Genomic DNA, 16,986 nt, shown 5'->3' on the forward strand with positions numbered 1-16,986 from the left:
CACAGAAAAGTGCTTGAAATGCAAAGGTAAGTTTACCAAAGAATTACAAAGTGAGCAACACTTCCCCACCACTTCGGTAAAGACCACACAACCTCCCAGAAGCCGCCCCTCCATACCCCTGTCCATCACGACCACAGTCATGAGCGCTCTCCTGACCTTGGGGGTCACTGTGTCCTTGCTTTTCCTGATAGCTTTTACCATGAGGTGTGCATCCTTGAATTACAGAATGTTATCTTGCCTGCTTTTGAACTCGACATAAATGGAATCTTCCAGTATGTCCTTGTCTGTGCTTGCTTTCGCCCTTAGGTCTGTGAGATCCATCTGTGTGCTGAGTGTATCTGTAGTCATTCATCTTTGTTGCCGTATAATATTCTGTTTTTTTTTTGTTTGATGCAGAGTCTCGCTCTGTCGCCCAGGCTGGAGTACAGTGGCGCAGTCTTGGCTGACTGCATTCTCCGCCTCCTGGGTTCAAGCAATTCCCCTGCCTCAGCCTCCCGAGTAACTGGGATTACGGGCGTACACCACTATGCCTGGCTAATTTTTTTTTTTAATTTTTATTAGAGATGGGGTTTCACCATGTTGGCCAGGCTAGTCTTGAACTCCTGACCTCAGGTGATCCACCCGCCTCAGCTTCCCAAAGTGTTGGGATTACAGGCGTGAGCCACCGCGCCCAGCCCCATATAATCTTCTGTTTCTCCATCTCCCGCTGCGCTGGTGCGAGCCATCTCTTTGTAGCATCTCCTGGGGCGCCAGTGCGTGCGTTTCTTCAGGGAATGTACCCGGGAGTGCATAGCCCAGGGCAGAGGGTAGGGTAGCTTCGGATTTAGCAGATGCTGCCGCACAGCCTCCCAAGGTGGTCATATCTGTGTATCCTCCTGGCAGTGGTGACTGAGGATCTTAGTTGCTCCACCTCCTTGCCAACGTTTGGTACTGTTGGACTTTTTAGTTGACCTTGGAACATTTTTATTCTTTTCTGCAAAACTAACACCACTGGTTATCATCGGACTGAGCCCCTCGTGTTATTTTCTCCTCCCCGTGCTGCTCCTGTCTGTTCCGACTCTTGCCCATTCTGTGGACAGGAGTCAAGTGCTGCTGCTTTTTTTTTTTTGAGACGGAGCCTTGCTGTGTCACCAAGGCTGGAGTTCAGCAGCGCGATCTCGGCTCACTGCAACCTCCACCTCCCAGATCCAAGCAATTCTCTTCCCTCAACCCCTCAAGTAGCTAGGATTTACAGGTGTGGGCCACCACGCCTGGCTAATTTTGTGTTTTCAGTAGATACGGGGTTTTACCATGTTGGCCAGGTGGGTCTCAAACTCTTAACCTCAAGTGATCCTCCCGCCTCAGCCTCCCAAAGTGCTGGGATTACAGGCATGAGCCACTGCGCCCCACCCACGTGCATATTCTTTGACCAGCTTTGTGCTGGGGCCCAGCGATCCAAGGGTGAACCCAAACAGCAGGCAGCCCTCCCTGAGCTCAGTCCAGCAGGAATACAGACCTCACTGAAGAGCGACAGAAAGATAAGCCGGACTGGAGGCTCCCAGCCCCCATCTTCCCACAGTGACCTCATTTTTGGGAACAGGAACCCCCATCCTTCATCTTATTTCAGAAACAGGCTTCTCCAAATGTGGTGTCATCCTGACTCCTCTCTTGCCCCTGCCACCCCCAAATCCAAAGTGTCTGGAGAGCCTGTCACTCCACCCGAGAACATAACCTGGCGCTGCGGGCCCCCCTTCCTCGTCACCCCCCTTCCTCGTCACCCCCCTTCCTCGTCACCCCCTTCCTCGTCACCCCCTTCCTCGTCACCCCCCTTATCACCCCTTCTTCCTCATCACCCCCTTCCCCATCACCCCCTCTTCCTCATCACCCCCTCTTCCTCGTCACCCCCCTTATCACCCCCTTCTTCATTACCCCCTTCCTCGTTAGCCCCTTCCTTGTCACCCCATTCCTCGTCATCCCCCTTCCTCATCACCCTCCTTCCTCGTCACCCCCTCTTCTTCGTTACCCCCCTTTCTCGTCATCCCCATTCGTCGCCACCCCCTTCCTTGTCACCACCTAGTTCAAGCCACCCTCATCTCCCTCCTGGACCATTGAGGCATGCTCCCTGCTCCCTCCTTCCCCACTGTCCCCACAGTTATCCCCACACAGCCAGAGGGAGCTGTGCGCACCTGGCAGGAGCCCTCCCCTGGCTCCACCTCTCCCAGGAGAGAAGCTTGCAAGGTCCCAGCCCACCCGGCCACCTTCCTGCCTGCCCCGCTTCCGCTTCCCTCCTCTCTTGCTGCCATTCCTGGAACATTCCAGGCGGGTCCTACCCCGGGGCCTTTGTTCTTGCTGCCCCCTGGGCAGGCAGCACCCTCCTTCCCTCCATTCAGGCAGCCCGACGGTGGCCCTCTTGGGGAGATGTTTCTTCCCTGACCATGGGTCTCCAGGAGCAGCCCCTGCCACCCTCCCTCTAGCACCTTCCCCCGGTAACACTCACGATGGTTACTTACATGATGACATGTGGGTCTGTTGGTTTATTTCGCCTCCTGGCATATCATAGCCTCAGGGCATGGGGGCAGGGGTAGAACCACGGGGCCTTGCCCTGCCCCTTGCTGTGTTCTCAAGGATCGGGTGTGGTGGTCTCTCCGTAAAGTAAATGCTGGTTGACCGACTGACTGACTGAACTGTAGTAAGCTGGGCTGCCAGAGCGTGTAATGGGGACCCGCCCTGGGTGGGGCACACCGAGCAGGTTTTCCTGAGGAGGAAATGTCACTTGAAGGATGAACTTGGCCTCAGCTAAGGGAGGAGGCTGAAGCAGCTGCCAGTGCAGAGGTCTCCGGGCGGGGGAGTGCAGGGGGCCTTTGAGGAATTGAAGGAAGACGGTAGGTTGGTTCTCGGGTTCGTCTGGATTCCAGTCTTGACAGCTGCCTGGGCCTGTCTCTGCCTCAGCGTCTTCCTCTCTAGAAGGGGGCTGCTTCCGGTGTTCCTGGACGTCCCTGAAGTTCTGCTCCTAACACACTTATTCTGGTGCCTGACACATAAATACAAATGTGATTGTTTATTTTTTTCCAACAAATTTGGTGGAGTGCTGGCTCGTGTGGCCTCCAGGGATGTGGTGGTGGATAAACAGACCCAGTTGCCACCCATTTGGAGCCAGGCCTTTGGAGCCATCTGGGGCACCCCTGCTTGGAGGCAGGAGAGGGTCTGGTGTGACCAAGCTTGGGCCTGGGGAGTCCTTTTTCCGGATCCGGGAAGCTCTTCAGGGTGATGAATAGGGAAGACGAATGGAGGGTTTCTGCGTGCCGGCCCTGTGCCCTGGCCAGTGCTCCCAAGCTGCTGCCTGGGCCTCCCTGAAATCCCAGGATGTGGCCGCACCCATGTGACCCATTTCACAGATTCGTAGGTGAGGGGGGCACCAATGCTAAGTCCTTCGCCCATTTTGCAAACTAGAACAGATCTGGTGGCATCTCCTCTGTGGTCTGATGTGCGTTTTTCTGGTAGCCAGTCAGGTGGGGCAGCTTTTAATTTGTTCTTCCAGACTCCTGCGAAGGAAGGGCCAGTTCAGGTCACTTTCTCCCCCTACTTTTTTTGTTTTGTTTTGTTTGAGACAGAGTCTCGCTCTGTCGCCCAGGCTGGAGTGCAGTGGCACGATCTCGGCTCACTGCAACCTCTGCCTACCGGGTTCAAGCGATTCTCCTGCCTCAGCCTCCCTAGTAGCTGAGACTACAGTTATGCGCCACCACGCCCGGCTAATTTTTTGTATTTTTAGTAGAGACAGGGTTTCACTGTGTCAGCCAGGATGGTCTCGATCTCCTGACCTTGTGATCCGCCTGCCTCAGCCTCCCAAAGTGCTGGGATTACAGGCGTGAGCCACTGTGCCTGGCGTCTTAGCCCTTCTTGACTTTTTTTTTTTTTTTTGAGACAGGGTCTTGCTCTGTCACCCAGGCTGGAGTGCAGTGGTGCAAGATTGGCTCACTGCAGCCTTTGCCTCCCGGGTTCAAGCAATTCTCTTGCCTCAGCCTCAGTAGCTGGGACTGCAGGTGCACGCCACCACACCAGGCTATTTTTTTATTTTTTATTTTTAGTAGAGATGGGGTTTCACCATGTTGGCCATCCTGTTCTGAAACTTTTTTTTTTTTTTGTATTTTTGTAGAGGTGGGATTTCACCATGTTGCCCAGGCTGGTCTCAAACTCCTGAGCTCAAGCCAGCTGCCTGCCTCAGCCTGGGATTACAGGCATGAGCCTGGGATTACAGGCATGAGCCACTGCGTCCAGCCCATTCTTGACTTTTTGTAATTCCCTTTACATATTAGACAAGTACATCGTCAGTGTATGTACGTGTGCTCGTGCGCACACACCTGACGCTGAGTCTCCCAGTCCACGAACGTGGTATGTCTCTCCATTTGTTTGTCTTCTCATTCACACTTTTCCAGCCAAGGCCTTGGCCGCCTCTTGTGGGGTTTTTCCCAGGGTAGTTCATGATGTGGCAGGGAGTCTGTGCCCTCCATTCCCACAAGATGCCTCGAAGCCTAGGTTCAGCCTTGCTGGCTGAGGACCTCATGGCGGTGGAGGAGGCCACTTCCCCCATTCTCTGCATCTTCCCTGGCACCGCCCCTGGACCCTGATGGAGGGTGGGCAGGGCGCCCAGAAAGGAGGCTGTAATTTTCCTGAATGATTTCAAGGGCTAATTAAAGGTTTGCCTTGACTAATCAGCTTACGGTTTAATTATTAGGGAATAGGCTCTGGGATGCAGGAAGCAGTTCAGCTGGGGTCTCCCCACAGCGTGGCAGGAAGTGGGGATACTCTGTGGGGGTGGCAGGATATGGGGATACCCCAGCACCCTCCAGTGGGTCAGTGGGGGGTTCTCCATCCTCCTTTGTGCTGTGACAGGTGGAGGGCAGCACGTGTGATGGAGATTGCAGCCGATTCCTCCCCTGATTCACATCGTTCCCCACAGCAGCTTTGGCAGGGCCCGCCCCTCCCCGCTTTCCTGCAGCACCCCAGCCTTGCTGGCCTTTGTAGAGTGCTCTGACTTCATTTATTCTGTGGGTCTTTGCTTAAAGGTCAGCACCTCTGGGAAGCCTCCTCAGGCCTCCCTCCTGCCGGAGCTGCTGATCAGCCTCACGGCCCCTTGCCAGCTTTTGGGGTCACGGTTGCTCATCCGCTGCTGCTCCTGCAGACGCTGAGAAGTGCACTGAGGGGGATGCCTGAGCTGAGCCAGTGTCTGGATACCCAGTGGGATAAAGGGTTCGGGACCTGGACTCCAAGGAGGGGGCTGGGAAGGGCTGTTCAGGCGGGGAGGACTGAGTGACGGCTTGGAGGCGGCTGGACCAGGAACGCCTCCTGGGAGTTTGCGAAGGAGGAGGGGACTCTGGAGATGGCCGTGCCAGGCCTGGCTTCATTCCTTGCATTCCTCCGCAGGCCCCAGACTCCTGATGGCCCTAGGTGGGGGAGGGTGAACCAGAGAGGGCCTTCCGGGTACTGCCTTCCCCCCACTGCATCAGTTTGTCTAGGTCTCTCTTTACACCCTCCCCCGTCCAGGTCTCAGGGCTGGCTCTGCCCTCCTGCTCACTCCCCAATCTCCTCCTCACCCTTTGGCTGCACCTTAGGGTCACCTGGGGTGGGGGGGGTCACTGCAGGGGTCCAAGCTGGACCATTTGAAGCTGACTCTCCAGCTGTGGGACCTGGGTCTTGGGGTTTTTTAATGCTCCCCTGGCGACTCGGACATGCTTCTGAGCTGGGGTGAGAGCTGCCGGCCTGCACAAGTGGCAACAAACGTGTTTTAGCTTTTGGCATGTTTTGGGTGCTTTTCTAGGCTTCTGAAATGGAGGGGTTAAGTCACGGCACGCTACGGGCACATGTGACTGTGGTTCCTGTGTTCCAGACAAGGCAACTGAGGCCCAGAGAAGGTCTCAAGCTTGGCGGTGCGGCTTCTGTCACTGTCTTATCTTCCCATTTCTGGTCTGTCCAGACGTCTGTCTGGGCCCTCTCCATGTCACCTCTGTCTCTCTCCCTGTTTCTCTGCCTCTTATCTCCCTCCTCCCCCTCTCCCCCTGCATTTCAGCTTCCCTCCTCCCCGGTGGAAACTTCCCCGATTTCTCTGTTTTGAGGCAGGATCTGACTGAAGCCACAGAGGGGAGATGGGTTCCTTCTGAGGGGAAGGATGCTGATGTCACCGCACTGGCCTCCCTTACAGCTCCTGACACCTGGAGTCTGGGGCTGGGGGCAACATGCCATCTGACTGACACTCAGAGGGGGGCTAGGCCCGGCTCTGCAAGCTTGTAGGGGGGACTGTCCCCACGGGTTGACTCTGACATGTCCTGTGACACCAGCCGCCTCTGCGGTCCCGGAAGTCCTCTACTGCCGGTTAACAATTCAGCTCCTGTGGGTAGGACTGCCTGCCAGTCAGTAGTTTAATTGCAGCAAAGGTTTGTGCTAAAAAGGCGAATATTACATTGCAAGAGCCTTTATTATTTGATGGGAATTGGGGGGAATGATAGCCAGTGGTCCTGTATATCCCCACTCACTGAGGCCTGAGGGCTCGCCTTGCCTCCTCTCCCTCTACCCCTCTCCAGGGAAGGGCTCAGGAGTCCAGCTCCACCTCCAGCCTCTCCCTGCCCCAGCACAGCATCCTCTGACTTTGGGCGAGGCCCTGAGCCTCAGATGTTTCTGAGTTCCCACATCTGGAGCAGGAGGATAATGATTCCTGCTGCCTCCCAGGGTTGCTGGGAGGATGAAGTGAGTCCGCTGTGTGTGATGCTCAGAACAGGGCCACTGTCATTATGCCATTCTGGTTACTAGTACTCTTATTACCATTACACTTATTAGAGAGGCAGGATATGTGCTTGGATTTAGCAGTTAGGATTCACATGGTGAGTGATCCCTAATTCTTTGCCATTACAATGAGGTCACATTTCCTTTGGTAAAATGTTGACCACCTTTGTATCATGGGAATGTTCACACATACTCAGAAGTTAATGGTCTCATGCCCTCCTGGGGTCCCTGTCAGCAGCTCAGCAGGTAGCAGCTGTGACCAGGCCTTGTCACCTGTGCCTGCACTCCTCACCTCCCTGATTATTTCAGAGCAAATCCCAAACGTCATATAGCCAGAAATATTCTACACTTTTCTAAAAACAAACCTGCCTCAGTTTCCTCATACTTCCCCAGTTATCTTATAATCCTTTTTCTTTTCTCTTTTTCTTTTTTTTTGAGACAGAGTCTCACTCTGTCACCCAGGCTGGAGTGCAGTGGTACGATCTTGGCTCACTGCAACCTCTGCCTCCTGGGTTCAAGTGATTCTCCTGCCTCAGCCTCCCGAGTAGCTGGGATTACAGGCATGTGCCACCATGCCTGGCTAATTTTTGTATTTTTAGTAGAGATGGGGTTTCACCATATTGACCAGGCTGGTCTTGAATTCCTGACCTCAGGTGATACACCCATCTCGGCCTCCCGAAGTGCTGGGATTGCAGGCGTGAGCCACTGTACCCTGCCGTAATCCTTTTTCATTTGTTCTGTTATTGTTTGAGATGGACTCTCACTCTGTCTTCCAGGCTGGAGTGCAGTGGCATGATCTCGGCTCACTGCAGCTTCCGCCTCCCAGGTTCAAGCAATTCTCCTGCCTCAGCCTCTGGAGTAGCTGGGATTACAGGAACCCGCCACTATGCCTGGCTAATTTTTGTATTTTTTAGTAGAGACAGAGTTTCCCTATGTTAGCTAGGCTGGTCTCGAACTCCTGACCTCAAGTGATCCATCTGCCTTGGCCTCCCAAAGTGCTGGGATTATAGGCGTGAGCCATGGCGCCCGGCCTATTTGTTTGATTTAGGTCTAGACAACGTCTACACTTTGCATCCGGTTGATAGGCCTCTTTTTTTTGTTTTGTTTTGTTCCCTCTGTCACCCAGGCTGAAGTGCAGTGGAGCGATCAGAGCTCACGTGCAGCCTTGACCTCCCCGGCTGCAGCGATCCTCCCGCCTCAGTCTCCTGAGTAGCCGGGACCACAGGTGTGCGCCGCCACGCTCAGATCCTGGCATCAGCTCTTTGGCATGCTTGTTTTGGTAGTTTTTCTACGGGCGACCCAGGCCATTTGTCCTGGAGTTTCGCAGTGTGGAGCCAGCTGATACATCCCTGTGGTGTCACTGCACGTGTTCTCTGTCTCAGTGCTTCCTGTAAGTTAGGACTTAGGTCTAGAGGCTCGATCTGATGCGGGTTCGGTTTCTTCTGACAAGCACGCTTTCTTAGGTGGTGCTTGGATGAGCATCAGAATTACTTAAATGTGTGCATGACTGTCAAGTTCACTTTTAAAGTAAAAGTTACATTTTTTAAAAAAAAAGCGATTAGGTTGAGAAAACCACTCTGAAGTCACTCCTAGTAAGGCTGGTACCCAGATCCAGCAGAAGTAGGGCAAGAGGGACCAAAGGTCAGAGGCCTGGGTCGCCCCTCTCCCCGCCCCCACCGCCTGGAAGCAATGGGCTGGGTGCCCTGGCTTCAAGTAAACCAGTGGCATTAACATGTGGACCTCCGGTTCCTGCTTTGCTAGGGCCGCAGGCCCCCAGCTGAGAGCTGCTCCCACCCACCCTGGCAAGCCCTTCTGCATTGCATGGTGCTTACACCTTCAGGGCAGAGTGGTCTCCCACCCTAGCTCTACCCTTGGCTGCCTGTGTCACCCTGAGTGGCTTTCCCGGCCTTTCCACCTGCTTCCTTCTCGACAGCCTGATGGTGGCTGTACATGCCTTGGGCTGTGGTGACTGGGCCTCCGGGAGCTGCCCTTCCGCTTCCGCATTTTAATATAAACCTCCTTGACCTCAGCTGCTCCATTCCCCACTCCCTTCCAGCCACTCGGATTCCAGTCCTGGGGGCCTCCGCACTGACTGTGCCCTGCACCCTCAGTGCTGTTCCCGGGTACTCCGCGTGGCTTCCTCACCTGTATCCCGTCTTTGCTCAGACGCCACCCGCTTAGAGACCTCCCCGACTGTGCTGTCTGAAAGAGCACCTTGTCATTCTCTGTCCCTTCTCCCACTTGTTTACCTGCATGTTGTGTTCCCACTAGAATGTCAACCCCAGGAGGGCAAGGACTCTTGTCTTATTCACTGCTGTGTCCTCAGTGCCTAGAACAGTGCCTGGCACCTGCTGAGGGCGTATTAAGGACTCGTTGTTCATTGGGTAGAAGCATTAAAAAAAAAAAGGGTTGGGCGCGGTGGCTCACTCCTGTAATCCTAGCACTTTGGGAGGCAAAGGCGAGCGGATCATCTGAGGTCAGGAGTTCGAGACGAGCCTGGCCAACATGGTGAAACCCATCTCCACTAAAAATACAAAACTTAGCCAGGCGTGGTGGCGGGCGCCTGTAATCCCAGCTACTTGGGAGTCTGAGGAAGGAGAACTGCTTGAACCCGGGAGGCAGAGGTTGTGGTGAGCCAAGATCGTACCACTGCACTCCAGCCTGGGAGACAGAGCAAGACTCTGTCTCAAAAAAAAAAAAAAAAAAAAAATTGTTGAGTGCGTGAATGAATAAAATAAGGAACATGGCTGGGCGCAGTGGCTCACATCCCAGCACTCTGGGAGGCTGAGGTGGGCAGATCACTTGAACCCAGGAGTTTGAGACCAGCCTGGGCTATAGTGAGACCTCCGCTCTACAAAACGTTTTTTAAATTATTGTTTTAAAATAATTTAAAAATTATTTAAAATTTAAAAGGGCGTGGTGGCATGTGCCTGTGGTCCCAGCTACTCAGGAGACTGAGGTGGGAGGATTGCTTGAGCCCAGGAGTTGGAGGCTGCAGTGAGCTATGATTGCACCACTACTCTCTAGCCTGGGTGACAGAGCAAAACCCTATCTCTAGATAGATAGATAGATAGATGGATGGATGGATGGATGGATGGATGGATGGATGGATAGATAGATAGATGGGATAAGATAGATTAGATAGATTGATTAGATAGATAGAATAAGATAGATTAGATAGATTGATTAGATAGATAGGATAAGATAGATAGGTAGGTAGATAGATAGATAGATAGATAGATAGATAGATAGATAGTAGATAGGTAGATAGGTAGATAGATGTGGTTAAGTGAGTGGACTTTGGTCCAGGTCAGACCTGCCATGGAATCCTAGATCTGATACACTTGCCATGTGACTGAGGGCTGGCACGTCTTCTCTCTGAGCTTCACTCTCCTCCTCTGCAAAATAGGGTGTGAACAGCACCCTCCTTGCAGCCTGGTTTTGCACCAGGATGGAGCCTGCACGTAACTTTGTAGTGGTCTCTCTGCTGTCCTGTTTCCAGCACAGGGCACCGACGAACCAGCCAGAAGCCGTCCCTGCCAAGGGGATGCTTGACCCAATCTTTAGTAATAACCCCTTCCACTCTGGGTGACCAGCTGTGGTGCCCCAGGGCAGGGACTTGTTGATCTGGGTTTGTTCCGGAGGCCAGAAGGGCTTCCTGAGGGCTGGGATTGGAGCCGGATTGAGAGTGCCTGGCATGTGGAGAGACCTGGCTGTTGTGGCCTGAGTCTGAGGGCTCCAGGGCCAGCTGCTTCCCGGCCTTTGTCTTCCTTGCAGGAAGCAGGCCAGGAGTTACAAGGGGCCGGAGGATGCTGCTGTGGTTATGGTGGAAGTTACGGCTTTGGGAAGTGTGCGTGTGCGTGTGCGTGTGCGTGTGAGTGTGTGTGCGCACTCGTGATCTTGGTAAAGAGAGAGACGGTAAAGGAATGAGGAGAGAGACTGTTTGCAGACACACGCAAATGCAGAGAAAGCTTACAATTGTCAGGATCACTCTCCCGGTTTTTCCTGCATGGTGGTGTAAAATCTGATGTGTACAGAAAAGTGCGTAAAACCTCCATGTTCAGTTTAATGAATAATTATAAAGCAAACAGCCGTGAAACTACCACCCAGATCAAGAAGACAGGCATCACCAGCTCCCTGAAAGCCCCCTCCTCCACCTGCCCTTCCCAGTACTAACAAAAACATTCTCCTCCCTTTCTTTTCATTGTTACCTCTTTTTTGGTGTATTGTGAAAGATTTCAGACACCCCCGAGAGAACAGAGAATCACCTGCTGACCACCCTCAGGCCCGCCTGCAGCTAAAAGATGAAATGCTTGCTGTGGGTGCAGCCCCCAGGTGCCTCCCCCAGGGCCCCAGGCCTCGCTGGCCCTGCGTCTGCTTCCCTAAACAGTGTCCAGCATTGTTCTGCAGGATTTTAAACTGCGTCCAAATGGTACGAGGCCAGCGGCACTTGGCTGCAACTCTCTCAATATTTTGTTCTTAAGATTTCTCTGGGTGGAGTAATGTAGCTCTGTGCCAGGAGGAATGGTTCCCAGCGGGGGTCAGGGCACCCCCACCCATGGCCAGAGGGAAGCAGCTCTGTCCTGGGGGGGCCCAGGAGGACGCTCTGGGCTCCTCTCACTCAGGCCCGCGGCCCCTTGCTCCACCTGGATGTGAAGCGGCCCCTCCAGTGGAAGTGGCAGAGCGCCGTTGGCTTCCTGGGGCACCACATGGGACTCAGTTACAGCCGTGATATGAAGGGGCCCTCCCTGAGCTTATGTAAGGTATAATGGGGTGCTGGTGCTGCCCGGGGCCTGTGTGCACCACGGTGGGGCCTTCTCTGGAGGAGGGCATGGATCAGCAGCTGGGGACAGGAGGGTGGGTCTCTTCTCTTCCCTACTGCCCTCCCCCAGCCCCCGCCCACTCCCCACCCTCACCCGCCCTGTTAGCCAGGCTCACACAGCCTTTCTTGGGGAGGCCCTCTGGCAGGGAGATTACTATCAAAGGCTCTGTATCTAACTGGCCTGGGTTTGCCACCCAGCTCTGCCACTTTTAGCTGGATGGCCTTGGGCATGTGTTGACCCCTGCCCCTCCCGCCTCTGTTGGCCTCAGTTCCCCATTTGTAAAATGGAATTGTGTAAGGGTTACTTCATCCATGCAAAGCACTCGTAGAAGCTAGCGTGTGGAAACCTCTTAATGAGCTTTAGCTGTTAGTATCTTTGTCATGCTTGCCATTCATTCACTCATTTTTGTTGGCAGTCACTTTTTCCCTTCTCTGAGTCCAGCCCGGTCAGCCACCACCCTGTCAGGCTGAGGTCCTGCCTTCATGGAGCTTACAATACAGTGAGGGAGACAGACATGGTACTAGGCAGTGACAAACCAAAGTGACCTTGGAAAGCACAGGCCAGAGTGTGACAGCTGTGATGGGAGAAGACCCAGAGGACTGTGGGAGGCCCTGGCTCCAGCCTAGGAAATCAAGGAAGGCCTCCTGGAGGAGGAGACTTTTGAGCTGAGGCCTGAAGGAGGAGCAGGGTTAGTTTGTGGAACATTGTCCCAAGGAGAGCAGATAGCATGTTCAAAGGCTAAAAGATGGGAAAGGATCTTGCATTTTAAATAAACCATTATTATTTTTAAGAAAACTAAATTCTGAGATCATTGTAGATTCTCCTACAGTTGTAAGAAGTAACTCAGAGTGGCCCGGCGCGGTGGCTCACACCTATAATTCCACCCCATTTTGGGAGGCCAAGGCGGGAGGATCGTTTGCACCTAGGAGTTCAACACCAGCCTGGGCAACATGGGGAGACACCACCTTTTCCCAAAACAGAAAGACTTATCTGGCTGTGATGCTGTGCACCTGGAGTCCCAGCTACTTGGGAGGCCGAGGTGGATCACTTGAGCCCGGAAGGTTGAAGCTGCTCTGAGCTGTTAATGGCACCACTGCACTGCAGCCTGGGTGACAGAGTTAGGCTCTGTTACGAAAGGAGAGAGAGAGAGCGGGAGAGGGAGGGAGGGAGGGAGGAGGGAGGGAGGGAGGGAGGGAGGAGGAAGGGAGGGAAGAAAGAAAGAATACAGAGAGGAGGTCTGGCATACCTTTACCCAGTTTTCCTCAATGGTAACACCCTGCAAGACTGTAGTACCAGATACCAGAGTGTCGATTGACATTCATACCGTTCAGATACAGAGCATCTGTTCAATCACAAGGATCCCTCATAATACCTTCTCATAGCTACACCCTTCCCCTACCCATCCCTAACCTCTGGCAACCGCTCATCTGTCTGTTCCCCCATTGTTATGATTTTGTCAATTCAAGAATGTTATGTAAGTGGAGCCACCCAGTATGTACCCTTTTTGCATTGACTTTATCCCCTCAGCATGATTCTCTGGGGGTGCATCCAGATTGCTGTGCTGATAGTGACTACTGAGTAGTATTCCGTGGTCTGGATGCCCCACTGTTTAACAGTTTCCTGTTGGAGGACATTTGGGTTTTTGTAATTTTTTGGCTGTTACAAACAAAGCCTCTATAAACCTTGACAAACAGGGTTTCGTGTGAATGTCAATTTTTGTTTTTCTGGGACCAATACTCAGAGGTACAATTGCTGGGCAGTGTGGTGGTTCCATGTTTTAAGGAAACCATCAAACCGTTTTCTAGAGTGGCTGTACCATGTTATATCACCAGCGGCAGGTTCCCCGCATCCTCACCAGCATTTGGTGTTGTCACTATTTTTTATTTTAGCTCTTCTAATAAGTGTGCAGTGATAACTCATTGTGGCTTTAATTTGCATTTCTCTAACGGTGATGATGTTGATTCGCTTTTCCCGTGCTGCCCTGCCATCTGTGTATCCTCTTCGCGCGAAAGGTCTCGCGTGGCTTCTGCTCATTTTCTTATTGGATTATTTGTTTTTGGTTGTTTTTTTTTTTTTTTTGGCTGTTGAGTTTTGAGTTTTCACCGTTGTTCTCTTTTTTCTTGGCCCGACCAGGTTCTCATATGAGATCTTTATCTGTTCTCTTTTTTTTTTTTATTGAGACAGTCTTACTCTGGAGTACAGTGGCACCATCTCGGTTCACTGCGGCCTCCGCCTCCCAGGTTCAAGTGATTTTTCTGCCTCAGCCTCCCGAGTAGCTGGGATTACAGGCATGTGCCACCACGCCCCAGCTAATTTTTGTATGTTTAGTAGAGATGGGGTTTCACCATGTCTGCCAGGCTGGTCTTGAACTCCTGACCTCAAGTGATCCACCCGCCTTGGCCTCCCAAAGTGCTGGGATTACAGGCATAAGCCACGGTACCTGGCAAGATCTTTATTCTACATACTAGTCTTTTGTCAGATATGTGGTTTGCAAATATTCTCCCCTAGTTTGTAGCATGTCTTTTAATACTTTTCATATGGACTTTTGCAGAGCAAAAGTTTTTAGTTTTGTATTAACTTTTTTCTTTTATGGATTGCGCATTTGCTGTCAAGTCTCAGAACCCTGTGCCCTGTCTTAGGTACCAAAGAATTTTCTTTTTTCTTTTTTTGAAAGAGAGTCTTGCTCTGTTGCCCATGCTGGAGTAGGCTCACTGCAGCCTCTGCCTCCTGGATTCAAGCGATTCTTCTGCCTCAGCCTCCCAAGTAGCTAGGACTAAAGGCGCCCACCACCACGCCTGGCTAATTTTTGTATTTTTAGTAGGCACAGGATTTCACCATATTGGCCAAGCTGGTCTTGAACTCCTGACGTCGTGATCCGCCCGCCTTGGCCTCCCAAAGTGCTGGGATTACAGGCGTGAGCCACCACACCCGGCCTGCTTTTTTTTTTTTTTTTTTCCCATAAAAGTTTCATAGTTTTACATTTAAGTCTGTGATCCATTATGAGTTAATTTTTGTGCAAAGTATAAGTTTTGGATTAAAGTTCTTTTTTTTCCCTTTGGCATATGGATGTCCTGTTGTTCCAGCAGCATTTGTTGAAAATGCTGTCTTTCCTCTGTTGAATTGCTTAGGCTTCTTTCACAAGAATCGGTTACCACGATGAGATACTACATCACACCTACCAGGATGGCTGCTGTCAAAAAAACAAAAATAACAAGTGTTGGGAGGATGTGGGGAAATTGGAGCCCCATGCATTGCTTGTGAGAATGTAAAATGGTGCTGCTGCTGTTCGACATAGAATTACCTCATGAGCCAGCAATTCTCCTCCCAGCTGTACGTCCAAAAGAATTGAAAGCCGAGACTCGAACAGATATTTGTACACCCAGGCTCATCCCAGCCTTATTCACAAGAGCCAAAAGGTAGACACAGCCCCATGTCCATCAGTGGATGAATGGAGGAACAAAAGATGGTATACATCATGGAATATTATTCAGCCATAAAAAGGAATGAAATTTTGAGTAGAAGCTGTCACGTGGATGGTCTTGAAAACATTATGCTTAGTGAAATCAGCCAGACACAGAAGGAGAAATCCTCTATGATTCCACTTGTGAGGGACCTAGAGTAGGCAAATACAAAGAGACAGAAAGCATGCGTAGAGTCCCAGCTATTCTGGGGACAGGAGGATCCCCTGAGCCCAGGAGGTTGAGTCCAGCCTAGACAACATAGTGAGACCCGGTCTCTTTTAAAAGAAATGTATATATAGGGCCAGGCTTGGTGGCTAACACCTGTAATCCCAGCACTTTGGGAGGCTGAGGCAGGCGGATCACCTGAGGTCAGGAGTTCAAGACCAGCCTGGCCTACATGGTGAAACCCCGTCTCTACTAAAAATACAAAAATTAGCCAAGCGTGGTGGTGGGCGCCTGTAATCCCAGCTACTTGGGAGGCTGAGGCACGAGAATGTCTTGAACCTGGGAGGTGGAGGTTGCAGTGAGCTGAGATCACCCCGTTGCACTCCAGTCCCGACGACAAAGAGAGACTGTGTCTCTAAATAAATAAATGAATAATAGAATATATGTTTATGTATAGAGAGAAAGAAAGTAGAAGAGAGGTTATCAGGGTTGAGGGAAACGGGCAGCTGTTGTTTAATGGGTACATAGTTGTTGTTGGAATGATAAACATGCTTGGATGTAGATGGTGGTGGTGGTTATACAACTTGGTGGATGTATTTAATGCCACTGAATTGTATACTTACAGATGGTTAACAATGATAAATATGCTGTATATTTTACCATCATACAAATACATTTTTGAAACCATCTGGGTATGTTGGTGTGGGTCTGTTTCTGGGTTCTCTGTCCTGTTCTGCTGCTCCGTTGCGGTGACCGTCCCACCCCATCTGGGTTACTCGCTGCAGCAGGCCTTAAGTGTGGGGAGAGGGATTCCTCTGGCTTTCTCTCTCTCTCTCTTTTTTTTTTTTTCTTTTTCAAGATGGAGCTCTTGAAAAAAGAGCTCTGGAACCTGGCATTTTGGAGCTCCTCTAGGGTTCCCCGTGTAGAAGATGGCACTGTGTTGGGCCCAGGTTCGGAGTCATCCTTGACACTACCTCCTCCTCAGCCCCAGTGTCTGAGTCGTCAGCGAGCATTGCCTTTTCTTGGTAGACATAGCCCAGGTCTGACCCTCTCTCTCCACCGCTGCTGTCCTGGCTGCCTCATCAGTTGCCCAGAGAGCGCTGCCTCCTTGTTACTCATCCTCACACCCACTCAGGCCCCTTGATCCCATCCTTCACAGGGCAGCCAAAGTTACATCTGCAAAACCCAGGCCGGGACCAGGTAGAGTGGCTCCCATCTGTAATTCCAGCACTGGGGGAGGCCGAGGTAGGCAGGTGGCTTGAGCTCAGGAGTTCAAGACCAGCATGGACAACGTAGTGAGACCTTGTCTCTAAAAAAATAAATAAATAAAAATTTAAAAAATACAAAAACCCAGGCCTGTCCTTGGCACCCACCTTGTCTCCCCTTGCTCTCTCACGATCTGCCTCCACCACACCGTCCGTCCCCCTTCAGGCCTGCCTCCACCACACCGTCCGTCCCCCTTCAGCCAGGGTGTGTCAGCTGGACTTAAACATTTTTTGTGTGTGGTGCTCGACTCTAAGCCTGATGGGGTAGGGCCCACACTGCGCTTCTGCCCCCGCGCAGGCGGCACGTGATAGACGCGCATTGGATTTCTGTTGGTGGAGTCCATGAACGTGGGAAGGAGGTTGCGTGTGGCTGTAGCAGGTGATTGGGGGCGGAAAGTGTGCAAAAATGAGGACAGAGAGGTGGGCGTGACCCTGGTGAGGAGACGGCTTTAGCTCTGCAGGCCTGAGTAGGTTTTTAGCAGGAGAGGATACAATCAGATTAGATTTACAAAGGTCTCC

General features: G+C 52.0%; 1 protein-coding gene across 2 annotated transcripts in view; it reads left to right on the plus strand.

The window, feature by feature from the left end:
• PAK4 (p21 (RAC1) activated kinase 4) overlaps window positions 1-16,986 on the plus strand; it is a 52,979-nt gene that overhangs the window by 8,485 nt on the left and 27,508 nt on the right. The gene's annotated exons all lie outside the window — the stretch shown is intronic.

This window comes from Macaca thibetana, chromosome 19 (genome assembly GCF_024542745.1).
Source record: "Macaca thibetana thibetana isolate TM-01 chromosome 19, ASM2454274v1, whole genome shotgun sequence".
Classification (NCBI taxonomy): Eukaryota; Metazoa; Chordata; class Mammalia; order Primates; family Cercopithecidae; genus Macaca; species Macaca thibetana.